The 14,873-nt window shown below is 42.0% G+C and overlaps 1 long non-coding RNA gene across 1 annotated transcript; it reads right to left on the bottom strand.

The window, feature by feature from the left end:
- LOC124008178 lies at positions 1–922 on the bottom strand. The gene is made up of 4 exons (XR_006834063.1): positions 824–922; positions 532–732; positions 200–439; positions 1–77 (listed from the first exon to the last, which is right to left on the bottom strand). It is a non-coding gene; the product is annotated as an uncharacterized LOC124008178 (long non-coding RNA).
- Between the last annotated feature and the right edge of the window lie 13,951 nt (positions 923–14,873).

Raw genomic sequence — 14,873 nt, 5'->3', positions numbered from 1 at the left:
TGTATGTTTCCCCTCGAGTGAGGATGCAGCCCGAACAGAGCTGTACGCAAGTGTTCCCTGTCTGTTGCCGCTTCAACCTGCAACAGAATAAGAAGTGATTATCAATGAGCGTACTCACACTGAACACTCAATGCACACCTCGCTGCCTGTGGTAGAAAAACAGTTACCCACCAATCATCAGAAGGGATTTTTTTTTTACCTGTTCAAGTGGCACATGATGGCAGGACGATCACATTGATAACTGATTGGAGCGATCGGAAAGGCAACACCTGCCCCTTGATCGAGAGCAGAGCTTCCCGTATGTACTAGCTGACAAGGCCCCATAAGGAGAGGTTGCTGGTGTTTACCACTGTGTGTGTGTCAGTCACCCTCAGCGGCGATAAAACCTCCACACTGTCACCAGTCACGTGGGCCACAGACAGGGAACCAAGACCATCTCCTGCAAAACAGATGTATCAACAAAACACTGGGTGTCATTTAGCCATTGTATTGATTTTTTTTTAATGACAGTTCGAGTGGTGTGTAACTCACCAGAGGGAATGTCACAGTGTGGGCGGTGTAGCTGACGGACAGACCCCTGAGGGTCTGAACAGGGCTCCTGCATGAGTCCGGCCTGTAGAATGCAGGAGATTCTCGTCCCATTGGACAGCCTTGTACAGCACCTCCCCCTCCATGAGAAACACCTGCCCTGTCAGACGGCACTGGAACAGACCTACATCGGAGCACTAGAGCCTGGGGGTCACAGGATAAAAATCACCCTTACAATAATGAAAAAACATCCTCTGAATCAAATGTAGCAATGTTATCAGCAATAAATAGTCACCGGTATGAGGTTTCTGTCAATTCTGTCGTTGTTTCAGGTGTTCATTTTGTTACAATTACTGGGGTCTGGAATGCAGAAAGAAAATACAATGAAACCAGCATTCTTATAGAAAGACCACCTTTAATCTGCACTGCAGTCGTCTTAAAATGATAGTTCACCAGAAAATGTTTGTCCGATGTTTTCAGATCTCAAAGATGGGTAAATAGAGTGACACGTTTCAGTTGGACAACTGACTAGGTATCCCCATTTCCCTTTCATAATACCCATAAAACCTAGCGGTCAAACAGGGAAATGGTTGCAATTGTTTTTCTACCGTTAATTGTCCCATAGGGGATTTTAGAAACACTTCAAACAAAGGCTGTGTTTTGTGTAGGCTTACCCTAGCGAGACGTTTTGATAAATGTGTAAATCTCACTATATTCGCCTATATTTACCCCCAAAAAAAATTCTAATGTGGCTATCATAAACAACTACAAAATGCCAGGGTGATCTGGATGAGACTGCAGAATCGGAGGGCAAAGGTAAGAATCTCTGGATTAACTATCTTGTGCAAGTTTTAAATTGACACAATACCTGTTAGCAAAGGTGTCAGCTAGAGATGATGTGCAGCAGCTTGCAGGGATTTGTAGTTTGCATTCGAAATCTGAGAGTAAATAGAGCCGAATAGGTGCGGAATCGCAGGGGGCTCGTTTCAGCTAGTTGTATTTTGTTCATGATACCACCTTGTTTTGAGGTGTTTTGACTTACTTCATGTCAATGCTAATATGGCAAAACATTTGCCAACCAACAACTGTAACGATGTATTTGAGAGACAAGTGCTCATTGTGCAAATGTATTTATGTTTTCAATAAACATTTGGAGTCTAAATATAGTTTACATGTTGTAAACAATATAAGCCAACCCTGTCTGTTTTGCCCCATAGTTGTGCACGTGTCGGTTTTGTTGCTAAACAACCAACCCTTCTATATGAAAGGAAAAGACAGCCACCGTCTATTTTTTATTATTATTTGGGATTGAGGCATAGAATCGGATCTAACACTCAACTGAGGGATGTGGACTCGACATTACACAACATGTGAGGAGTAAAAACATTGGAGTGAACTATCACTTTAAAGGGATACTTCGCAATGAGGCCCTTAATCTACTACCCCAGAGACAGATGAACTTGTGGGTAGTAATTGTATGTCTCCGTGTGTAACAGTCTAATTTTTTTAAACCGTCCCCTCGCGCGAACCAGGGACCTTCTGCACACATCAACAACAGTCACCCACGAAGCATCGTTACCCATCGCTCCACAAAGGCCGCGGCCCTTGCAGAGCAAGGGGAACTACTACTTCAAGGTCTCAGAGCAAGTGACGTAACCGATTGAAACGCTATTTAGTGCGCACCGCTAACTAAGCTAGCCGTTTCACATCCGTTACACTCACCCCCCTTTTGACCTTCCTCCTTTTTCCGCAGCAACCAGTAATCCGGGTCAACAGCATCAATGTAACATTATAATTTTAAACCGTCCCCTCGCCCATACCCGGGCGCGAACCAGGGACCTTCTGCACACATCAACAACAGTCACCCACGAAGCATCGTTACCCATCGCTCCACAAAAGCAGCGGCCCTTGCAGAGCAAGGGGAACTACTACTTCAAGGTCTCAGAGCAAGTGACATAACCGATTGAAACGCTATTTAGTGCGCACCGCTAACTAAGCTAGCCGTTTCACATCCGTTACACGTGTCCAGTATGAAGGAAGTTAGGGGTAGTTTCGCGGGCCAATGGTAACTACCATTAGCGCAATGGCTGGAAGTCTATGGGTAACTACCAGCATCCCTTTAAGTACTGAAACACTGAAGTAATGATGATGCACTCTATTCACATGTTCATCCGTTGTAGATGTAGAGCCGTGTACAGATTCAGAGTTTAATGTGCTACTCCTGTATTGAGTTTTCAGTCAATAAGAGAACGGGGTTAGGATAGAGTGAGTGAGTGAGTGAGTGAGTGAGTGAGTGGAGTGAGTGAGTGAGTGAGTGAGTGAGTGAGTGAGTGAGTGAGTGAGTGAGTGAGCGAGCGAGTGAGTGAGCGAGCGAGTGAGTGAGTGAGACAACGATGTGATTATTACAGAGAATGTTTTGTGAGGGAGAAGCGGAGCCTCAGACAACAGTGCCTACCCCATGCAATCCAAGTTGGATGTTGCTCTAGTACGCTTTGATCCAGAGCAGAGCTCAAATGGCCCTGATGTGTGGGAGCTGTACTTAGAGCGTAATACTCCAGGGGCAGGAACTATGTCAGATGTGCAGACAAGGTATGATTTGAACTGTGCTCCTCCGGGGAAGGGGAAGATACTATGTCCGAAAGGCATGTTAGGCCTACTCACTCTTCTGCCTCCAGGGAGTATAAAAAGGTCATAGTCATCTAGTAAAGTTACTGCTGATATTTATTTTGCTGCCTGAAAGGAAGAGCCATTGGGATAGGAATAATACACTTTTTGTTGCTACCTTCGAGGAAGCTATGGCAGGAGGAGTGATACAGTTGACTTAACTGCCTCTGCGGACGTAAAGTTGAAGCTAGTAAGCAATGTTGTTGCTTACCCCAAGGGCAGGAACTGTGAGAGATGTGCAGAGCAAGTACGATTATAAAATCTGTTGCCTCTAGAGAAGATACTACGACAGAATGGCGTATACCGTTTATGGCTGCCTCCGGGGAACGTAACATCTCAGATAGAGATATGTTATAGATGTTGCTGCCTCCGGGGAACGTAGCATCTCAGATAGAGATATGTTATAGATGTTGCTGCCTCCGGAAAAGGTACTATGGCAGAATGGCATCTAAGGCATACTTACTCTTCTGCCTCCAGAGAGGATAGTGGTTAAAGTCATTTAGTAAAGTAGGAGGTTATTGAGGTAGAATAGCTACTTTTAAATTACTGCTAGAAGACTAATTGGGAGAGGAGTGATACAATTGTTTTGCTGCCTCGGAGGAAGCTATGGCACGTCATCAGAACGCGTGCTCGGTTTGTTGTTTTGAGCGTTTTTGAAAAAGTCTTCCCTCGACAAATTGCAAGCTTGCTAATTACATGTGCTTATTTGAAAACAAATCTCAACCATTTGATGGCTGCCAAATATTTGATGAAGAAAGAAAAACTATAAAATTGAATTAGTCTAAATAAACAGTAGGATCATAAGCACATCATTTGTGGGGCTCTTAGATATGAATCTTAATATAGCCTATAGCCTCAAACGAAATACATGAGGGCCAAAGCGAAAAATGAAAAACTGTTTTTTAGAAATGTTTTGCAAATGTATAAATAAATAAAAACAGAAATACTTTATTTACGTCAGTATTTAGACCCTTAGCTTTGAATCAAAATTGAGCTCAGGTGCATCCTGTTTCTATTGATCATCCTTGAGATGTTTCTACAACTTGATTGGAGTCCACCTATGGGAAATTCAATTGATTGGACATGATTTGAAAAGGCACACAAGTGTCTATATAAGGTCCCACAGATGACAGTGCATGTCAGAGCAAAACCCAAGCCATGAGTTCGAAGGAACTGTCTGTAGAGCTCCAAGTCAGGATTGTGTAGAGGCATAGATCTGGGGAAGGGTACCAAAACATTTCTGCAGCATTGTAGGTCCCTAAGACTGGCCTCCATCATTCTTAAATATAAGAAGTTTGAAACCACCAAGACTCTTCATAGAGCTGGCCGCCAGCTCAAACTGAGCCATCGGTGGAGAAAGGCCTTTGTCAGGGAGGTGACCAATGGTCACTCTGACAGAGCTCCATAGTTCCTCTGTGGAGATGGGAGAACTTTCCAGAAGGACAACCATCTCTGCAGCACTCCACCAATCAGGCCTTTATGGTAGAGTGGCCAGACGGAAACCACTCCTCAGTAAAAGGCACATGACAGCCCGCTTGAAGTTTGCCAAAAGGCACCTAAAGACTCTCAGACCATGAGAAACAAGATTCTCTGGTCTGATTAAACAAATATTGAACTCTTTGGTCTGAATGTCAAGCGTTACATCTGGAGGAAACCTGGCACCATCGCTACGGTGAAGCATGGTGGTGGCAGCATCTTGCTCTGGGGATGTTTTTCCGAGCAGGGACTGGGAGAGTCAGGATCAAGGCAAAGATGAACGGAGCAAAGTACAGAGAGATCCTTGATGAAAACCTGCTTCAGAGCACTCAGGACCTCAGACTGACGCGAAGGTTCATCTTCCAACAGGACAATGACCCTAAGCACACAGACCAGACAACCCAGGGGTGGCATCGGGACAAGTCTCTGAATGTCCTTGAGTGGCCCAGCCAGAGCCCGGACTTGAACCCAATCGAGACCTGAAAATAGCTATGCAGGAATGCTCCCCATCCAACCTGACAGAGGTTGAGAAGATCTGCAAAGAGGAATGGGAGAAACTCCCAAAAATACAGGTGTGCCAAGCTTGTAGCATCCTACCCAAGAAGACTCGAGGCCGTAATCGCTGCCAAAGGTGCTTCAACAAAGTACTGAGTAAACGGTCTGAATACTTATGTAAAGGTCATATTTCAGTTTTTTCTACAGTTGCAAAATGTGTTTTTTATACTTTCCGAATGCACTGTATGTTTACATTTACATTTAAGTCATTTAGCAGACGCTCTTATCCAGAGCGACTTACAAATTGTATGTGTAGTAACTTTGATTATTACAATAGCAACATTGCTGCTACATAGGACTTCTATAATTTCATAATAATGAAGTTATTACATAAGTGGAATAAGGAAGTCACTATTCAGTGGTTACAAAAGTAGTTACAAAAACTCTGCTCATTGCTAGGCAATTAAAATGAAATTGCCAACGTATTATGTAACAATGTGCTAATAAAATGTTGCTCCAAAAGTAATTGCAGTTTTATTACACAGGCAAAAGAACAGTACTGTTAATGTTACTGAGAATACTAACAATAACAAATATAGCTATTAAGTGTTGAAAGGAAATTAAATATCCCAAAAGTGCCTTCTTGAATCAACGACAGCCAAGGGAAGTGGAAAATCATGTTAGTTTTGTATTCTGAGTAAACTATCCCTTTAAATACGCTATAGTGTTTGTTTGAAACAAGAACACTTACCCTCAGATGGACAAAGAGGTTTGAAGTTGTTTTAAGCATCCGACTTGCTGTTTGCAATGTCTGCAAACGGCTTTGAAATACTCTGCAGTATTTTCAGGTATCGTACAATTAATTGCAGCTTTCAACCTTTTCAGTGGCACGTTGACAGGGTCATTCAGTAGTTGAGCGTCGCAACTTATTAATACTTATCTGTAGAAAATATCATTGGTTAATTGGTTTGACCAGAGTATGTACACATTTACAAAATGTTCAGATAGAAATGCATTGTGCAGTTCAAATATGACTGTCAGATTGATTGGAATAGTATCGGAGATTGTGTGTACTCTATTCATTCAATTGTATTCTTCAATATGCCGTTTCAGATGCAGCCCTGCCGTTACTTGAAGGCAGCCAATCCAATAGTTTCTGAAAAGCAGTTGCTTTCTCAGATCCGTATTTACATTTTATTTTTTTAAAGAATAGTTGTAGTCATCTCGAAAGTAACTATTTGTTCCCTCTGGAAAATAGTTACTTTTTTATTGCATGTTTCTACATTTGTGCACCTATTTAGGATATATCACCATTAAGAGAATGATATTCATATCCATAATTATGCATGTCTGTGTAGTACAGATCAGGGACCCATGATGGAATTCTGTTATCGGGTGTAAATCCACTTCACTTACTGTGGTTCAATAACCAGAATCGTTTTTTTCAAACTCAAGGTGCCATGTCATTCCTTCTGCAGACATCTTTGAATCTTCATTTTCATCTTTGAAGGCCGGCGAGGGAGCACACGTGACAGTGAACGAAGGTTGATTTTACTGAAATGTTGTTACCAAACTTTGCATCTGCACAGTTCTTCCAGTAAATGTGTTTTTGAAAACATTTCTGTGGAAATTGTTAAAAGTAGTCCTTGTGTACAGAGCTGTAATGGTTTGTTCAACATTTAAATCAGTCGTTTTTGTTTGGCATACATTTTAAGTGAAGAATCGCAGTTTCGGAGCAATTCCGTTATTGTGGAATTGCCCCACAGTGAAACAGCATGGTGACAGAGGAAGGAGCCAGTCTGTACTTAGTGAGTGTTTGGGGAGAGTGTTTTTGGTGAGTGTTTGGGGAGAGCGTGTATCAAGATAATGTATTGGGTGTGTGTGTGTGTGCGCATTCACGTGTATGTACGTGCACGCCCGTGTGTACATACATGTGGGCGTGTATCTGTGTGTATGGCGGACTCACTGTTGTCGTAGATGGGCTGGGACACCACGGGCTCCAGAGGTCAGAGTTCCCCGGTAGGCAGAGTGATCCTCCTACACGTTCGCCTCAGGAACTGCAGCCAAAACACAACACAGTCAGACAAAGCCAATGGTGTGGCATCTGAAATTGGCTATATGGCACTGGCTGTATCCTTTAAGTTACGGTCAATTGAGGACAAAACATGATAAGCAAACAGGTAAACAAAGCATGAAAATGAGATTGGAGGAGTCAATTACTTTATGTAACTGGCATAATGTTATGACAGTGGACTGCCACGTACGGAGTGTGTGTGCGCGTTTGCATGTACTCACTGTTGAAGGGGTTGTTTTTGTGTCTGCAGCCTACAGGAAACTACCTCGTCCACATCCTTTTTCTTCACACACTGAATGCCCAGGTTCTGAAAACTGAGAGCAGACAGTAAGACAAGGGGTCAGAGTGAACGTGTGTGAAAGTGAGACACTGTAGATATCGAAACACAAGAGGGTGCTTATTCAACCATCCTCTGCTTCTGGCCTTTACAAATCAAGACTACACACACGTCCTCACACACATCCACACCTTCCCACAGATGTCATCTATGTCCTCTATCAAAATGTTGACAGGTGCACACTGCATCAAACAAACATTTAGTTACTTTGTATGTCATCACACATCCACACACACACACACACACACACACACAGACCTCCCCTCACATGCAGACACACACACGCGCGCCCAACACACAGAGTGATAGAAATCTCCTTACCTTGGTTCAAAGGGGGCTGTTCCCATCCATATATTTCTATGGAGACATAGAAATGTATGCATGAATCGAAAATAGGTCAGTAAAGAGGATCAACTGAAATCTTGAAAGTTTTTGCTCAACCATAAACAAATACACTACATGGCCAAAAGTGTGTGGACATCTGCTCATCATCAAACATCAGGTGGACTCCAATCAAGTAGAAACATTCCAAGGATGATCAATGGAAACAGGATGCACCTGAGCTCAATAACGAGTCTCATAGCAAAGAGTCTAAATACTTATGTAAATAAGGTATTTATGTTAAGTACTTTTAATACATTTGCAAAAATGTCTAAAAACCTGTTTTTGTTATGTCATTATGGGGTATTGTGTGCAGATCGATAAGCAAAAAATATAATTTAATACATTTTAGAATAAGGCGTCACGTAGCAAAATGTGGGAAAACAGAAGGGGTCTGAATACTTTCCGAATGCACTGTAATGTACATGTTGGGGGTGTTGGGTTTGCCACAACTCTGGGCGGAGTGTACCTCCGACTACATCGAGTCGACATTTGTAAAAGTGTACATTCTTAGGCACAATAAGGGTTATATGTTTGTCCCGTGTAGCCGAGGAAACAGTCGGTGGTTGTATTTGACAAAAGTTTAATTAAAATGTATGTATTTCAGCAAACAAAGAAAGGTACACAGCTATACGGGACAAACACAGACACAATAAGGGTTTAAGAACGTACATTTTTACAAATGTCGACTGACAGTGACTCGATGAGGTCGGAGGTTCAGTCAACTCCATTGATGTTTTGTACATCGAGGAGTTTAGAAAAACGTGGCTAATCTACAGTAAAACCATTTGTCCTGGTTCATGGAAAAATATTGGAAAGTTGTTTTGTTTTGATTGTTCATAGTCCCATGCCCCTCTCTTTCAAATTTGGAGTGGATCCCTTTTGTTTTAAATGGCCCATCTCTAAAGGAAAAGGGATGCCTTCCATGTTTAACACACCCAGCTTAGGCCAAACACCAGACCGGAAACTATGCTCCTTCCTTGATAGTCTATGGTCAATTCCGCTTCAACTGCAGATCAGAGCACCTGAAGGACACCGCTGGGTGAAAAAGATTCAATATGTATGGTGTTTGAGCATCGACTTGAATGTTATTACATGACATTAAATACTTTATAAAGCTTTCATGATTGCAGTCACCTTTGATGATTGCAGTCACCTTTGTCAATGATGTTCAACACCTAATAAAAGTGTGTAGTAATTATCTTTTAGACTCCCATTATTTCCTGTGTAAGCCAATTTAAAGAGTGCAGGAACCAATTGGCAATACATTTTAACAATTAGGATATATTGACAAGAGGTTCAAATGTGAAAGTGGGTGCTCATGCCCACTGTTACCAAAAAAGTCTCTTCAAAGCGAAAGCAAGGTAGTTTCAGCAAAATGACAATGCCACGAGCAGCACTGCAGATATTGAGATGAGTGATATGCACACCTTTGATTTGACAGTCACACGTAGTATCTGCGCATGTGCACGGGTTTGCCTCCCTGCTGTTTGAGCCAGGGTCTGGTTTAATGCAGGAACTTACAGGGGCTCAAGCCCATACAGGACCAAAGAGGCAAAAAAACAAAAACAAGACACGAGCCTGCTATATGTTCAAAATACATCAGAGAGGATCATTTAGCCCACATAGGATCAATAGTTTCAACAACAACAAAAAACAGTAGATTGGAAAACAGTCACTGGATGGTTTGTCAATACCATTGAAACTATTTCTTTAAAAAAAATATATACATTTGAATATTTGTAGCTCCTTTTTACGTTAACACCTGCAGTCAACTTGTGCAATACAGCGTTCTTCATTTCCCCTGTCACATAATTTTGCATTATGAAGTTTACCGGTAGTCCCCAGTTACAGGGTGTTTGTTTAGAAGCACACAACCACGAGAGACAGGAACCTGTAGCTCAGTTGGTAGAGCATGGCGCTTGTAACGCCAGGGTAGTGGGTTCGATTCCCGGGACCACCCATACGTAGAATCTATGCACACATGACTGTAAGTCGCTTTGGATAAAAGCGTCTGCTAAATGGCATATATTATTATTATTATTATTTGTACGGGTCCAGGTTTTGCAGCTCTTTCAGAACATCTGCTATCTGGATTTGGGTAAAGGAGAACCTGGAGAGGCTTGGGTGAGGAGCTACGGGGGGGGGGGGGATTGGAACATTGGGATGTTGAAACAGGAAAGGGACTTCCCCAAACGGTTGCCACAAAGTTGGGAGCACAGAATCATCTAGAATGTCATTGTATGCTGTAGCGTAGAGCTGTCCCCGGCTAAATAATCTTGGCCAACAGTTGTCCTACTCTCTCGACCAATTGATTGGGCAAAATGTTTAAACGTATTTTTCTATATATAGACAATCTATGTGTTTGAATTAAATCAACTACATATGCACTAAGCTTGTCTGATGCTATAGCATACTGTTTAATGAAATAATTAAGACACAAAAATGACTCAAGAAAGAGCCCAATAATCACACTGTGTTAAAGAAAATGACAGCGAAACGTTGTTTCGCTCTCCTACCTACTGCAGTGAAAAGCAAGCACAGCACAGTAAGTGTTTATTGTGCTGTTCGTGCTGAAGCTTCAACATCATTTCAGCCATTTTGTTTCTTACTTGTTTGTGACTGAAAAGTTCTGTTACCGAACTCCCTAATTTGTCTTGGGAAAACATTCTCTATTATTCTCTATCATTCTCTATTACCTCCATCTTGGCTCTCTTTACGTGAAACATGTAAGCATCGCATGCATGTGACCAATAGGGCCTGAACTATAATAATCACATAATCACATCAATAAATGTGTTATAACAAACTCTGAATAGAGTAAAACATAACAGCAAAATGTATGTGGAGGACGTGAAAAATAAACTCGAAATGGGCAAATGTTTACTGGTTGCTCAGGAGGAAAAGGGGAAGTCAGATCTGTGGCATTTGACTTAGTTGTGGACTAATTGAGATCAAGAAAACGGAGGGTATAGGAGCAAGCATTATATGTGCCAAACAGTTGCTATTAGATTACATTATTATTATTATCTTCTGACCATTTGGAACAGTGTACATGTAAATAACACAAAATAAATAAGTGTGAAAAAATATATATACACTACCGTTCAAAAGTTTGGGGTCATTTAGAAATGTCCTTGTTTTTGAAAGAAAAGCAATTTTTTTGTCCATTAAAAAAACATAAATTTGATCAGAAATACAGTGTAGACATTGTTAATGTTGTAAATGACTATTGTATCTCAAAACGGCTTATTTCTAATGGAATAATGGCAATGCAAATAGTCTATGTAGCCATTTGATTAGCTGTTCAGGAGTCTTATGACTTGGGAGTAGAAGCTATTTAGGAGTCTCTTGGACCCAGACTTGGCACTCTGGTACCGCTTGCCGTGCGGTAGCAGAGAGAACAGCCTATGGCTAGCGTGGCTGGAATCTTTGGCAATTTTTAGGGCCTTACTCTTATTCCGCCTGGTATAGAGGTCCTGGATGGAAGGAAGCTTGGCTCCAGTGATGTCCTGGGCCGTACGCACTACCCTCTATAGTGCCTTGCGGTCGGAGGCAGAGCAGTTGCCATCCCAGGCAGTGATGCAACCCTTCAGGATGCTCTCGATGGTGCAGCTGTAAACCTTTTGAGGATCTGATGACCCAAGCTAAAATCTTTTGAGTCTCCTGAGGGGGAGGTTTTGTCATACCCTCTTCATGTCTGTCTTGGTGTGCTTGGACCATGTTGGTTTGTTGGTAATGTGAACGCCAAGGAACTTGAAGCTCTCAACCTGCTCCACTTCAGCCTTGTGGATGAGAATGGGGGAGTACTCGGTCCTCCTTTTCCTGTAGTTCACAATCATCTCCTTTGTCTTGATCACGTTGAGGGATGGGTTGCTGTCCTTGCACCACACACCTCCTCCCTATAGTCTCGTCGTTGATAAGGCCTAACACTGTTGTGTCATCAGCAAACTTAATGATGGTGTTGGAGTAGTGCCTGGCTGTGCAGTCATGAGTGAACAGGGAGTATAGGAGGGGGCTGAGCACGCACCCTTGAGGGGCCCCTATGTTGAGGATCAGCGTGGAGGATATGTTGTTACCTACCCTTACCACCTGGTGGTGGCCCATCAGGAAGTCCAGGATCCAATTGCAGAGGGAGGTGATTAGTCCCAGGGTCCTTAGCTTAATGATGAGCTTTGAGGGCACTATGGTGTTGAACACTGAGCTGTAGTCAATGAATATCATTCTTGAATATCATTCTGTGTTCCTTTTGTCCAGGTGTGAAAGGGCAGTGTGGAGTGCAATAGAGATGGCATCATCTGTGGATCTGTTGGTGCGGTATGGAAATTGGAGTGGGTCTAGTGTTTCTGGGATAATGGTGTTGATGTGAGCCATGACCAGCCTTTCAAAGCATTTCATGGCTACAGACATGAGTGCTACAGGCCAGTAGTCATTTAGGCAGGTTAACTTAGTGTTCTTGGGCACAGGGACTATGGTGGATTGCTTAAAACATGTTGGTATTACGGACTGGGAGAGGTTGAAAATGTCAGTGAAGACACTTGCCAGTTGGTCAGCGCATGCTCGCAGTACAGGTCCTGGTATTCTGTCTGGCCCTGTGGCCTTGTGAATGTTGACCTGTTTAAAGGTCTTACATTGGATGCGGAGAGCGTGATCACTGTCTTCCAGAACAGCTGATGCTCTCATGCATGTTTCAGTGTTATTTGCCTCGAAGCAAGCATAGAAGTAGTTTAGCTCGTCTGGTAGGCACGTGTCACTGTGCAGCTCTTGGCTGTGCTTCCCTTTGTAGTCTGTAATGGTTTGCAAGCCCTGCCACATACGACGAGCATCAGAGCCGGTGTAGTACAATTTGATTTCAGTCCTGTATTGACGCCTTGCCTGTTTGATGGTTCGTCAGAATACATAGTGGGATTTCTTATAAGCTTCAGGTTTAGAGTCTAGCTCCTTGAAATCGGCAACACTAGCCTTTAGCTCAGTGCGGATGTTGCCTATAATCCATGGCTTCTGGTTGGGGTATGTATGTATGGTCACTGTGAGGACGACATCATTGATGCACTTATTGGTGAAGCCAATGACTGATGTGGTGTACTCCTCAATGCCATCGGAGGAATCCCGGAACATATTCCAGTCTGTGCTAGCAAAACAGTCTTGTGGTTTAGCATCTGCTTCACCTGACCACTTTTTTATTGATCGAGTCACTGGTGCTTCAAGCTTTAATTTTTCCTAGAATTTTTGATAGAATGATGGTAAGATTTACCAAATGGAGGGCGAGGGAGAGCTTTGTATGCATCTCTGTGTGTGGAGTAAAGGTGGTCCAGAGTTTTTCCCCTCTGGTTGCACATTTAACCTGCTGATAGAAATTTGGTAAAACTGATTTAAGTTTCCCTGCATTAAAGTCCCCAGCCACCAGGAGCGACACCTCTGGGTGTGCGTTTTCCTCTTTGCTTAAGGCGGAACACAGCTCATTGAGTGCGGTCTTAGTGCCAGCATCAGTCTGAGGCGGTATTGTAGACAGCTACGAAAAATACAGATGAAAACTCTCTAGGTAGATAGTGTGGTCTACAGTTTATCATCAGATAATCTATGTCAGGCGAGCAAAACCTTGAGACTTCCTTAGATATCATGCACCAGTTGTTATATACAAAAATACAGTCTGCCGCCCCTCGTCTTATCAGATGCCGCTGTACTCTCTTGCTACGTCATCACTTTGATGATGCTTCTACACCTGCATTGCTTGCTGTTTGGGGTTTGAGTCTGGGTTTCTGTACAGCCCTTTGAAATATCAGCTGATGTAAGAAGGGCTATATAAAATAGATTTGATTACCTTCCCTTTATTTAGCCCTCAGTAGCCTCAGTCATCAGGCAGTATTTGTTTGTTTTGATTCATGTTCTGTATGCTTATGTTTATCTGCATTTATCATTATTAAAGTCACCTTCTGCACCTTCATCCTGACTCCCGGCCTATACGTGAAAATGTCTTTCCTTTTTTAATGTTTGGCGTCAACATATTTTGCACTCAATTACAACAGTTGCCAAATAGCTTAAAATAAGTGTATCATCAAGGCAAACGGTGGCTACTTTGAAATCTCTTTTTTTTTATTCTGATTTGTTTAAACAATATTTTGGTTACTACATGATTCCATATCTGTTATTTCATGCTTTTGATGTCTCCACTCTATTCTACAATGTAGAAAATAGTTTTTTTTAAATAAAGTAAAACCCTGGATTGGGTAGTTGTGTCCAAACTTTTGACTGGTACTTTATACTTGTACAAAATATGACATTTTTCATTAAAGCAGCACTGAATAAGTACAAGGTTATGGTTTAAACGTGCTCATTGACCATGTAAAATAAACTGCCACTGATGTTCATATACCATACAGCAAAATGTAATAATGAAAACTGCACTGAGAATAAGCATAATTGACATAGTGATGGACAGAAATATATTGAGATACTGACTCTCAACTATTAACATGATATGGAAAGAGTCTTATTTTTAACTGATATATTAACAATGCATCTAATACATTCTAACATATTGTACATTTATAAACAGCAATATCCTTCCTGTTCCAAAGATGTATTGAACATTTTAACCTAAAATGACAAGTTACACTTGCAGATGTTGACATGGTAAAGCTGTACATAACGTTAAGATATCCCGTCACCAAGGTGAGTACTATAGGTCACACGTACACAGAGTATACAAAACATTAAGAACACTGGCTCTTTCCATGACATAAGACAAATCAGGTGAAAGCTATGATCCCATATTGATGCCAACTGTTAAATCCACTTCAAAATCAGTGTAGATGAAGGGTAGGAGACAGGGTAAAGAAGGATTTTTAAGCCTTGAGACATGGATTGTGTATGTGTGCCATTCGGAGGGTGAATGGGCAAGACTAAATGTAAGCGCCT

This window comes from Oncorhynchus gorbuscha, linkage group LG21 (genome assembly GCF_021184085.1).
Source record: "Oncorhynchus gorbuscha isolate QuinsamMale2020 ecotype Even-year linkage group LG21, OgorEven_v1.0, whole genome shotgun sequence".
Lineage (NCBI taxonomy): Eukaryota > Metazoa > Chordata > Actinopteri > Salmoniformes > Salmonidae > Oncorhynchus > Oncorhynchus gorbuscha.
Note: the sequence above shows the minus strand (reverse complement) of the source record. Positions and strands in the feature narration are given on the sequence as shown.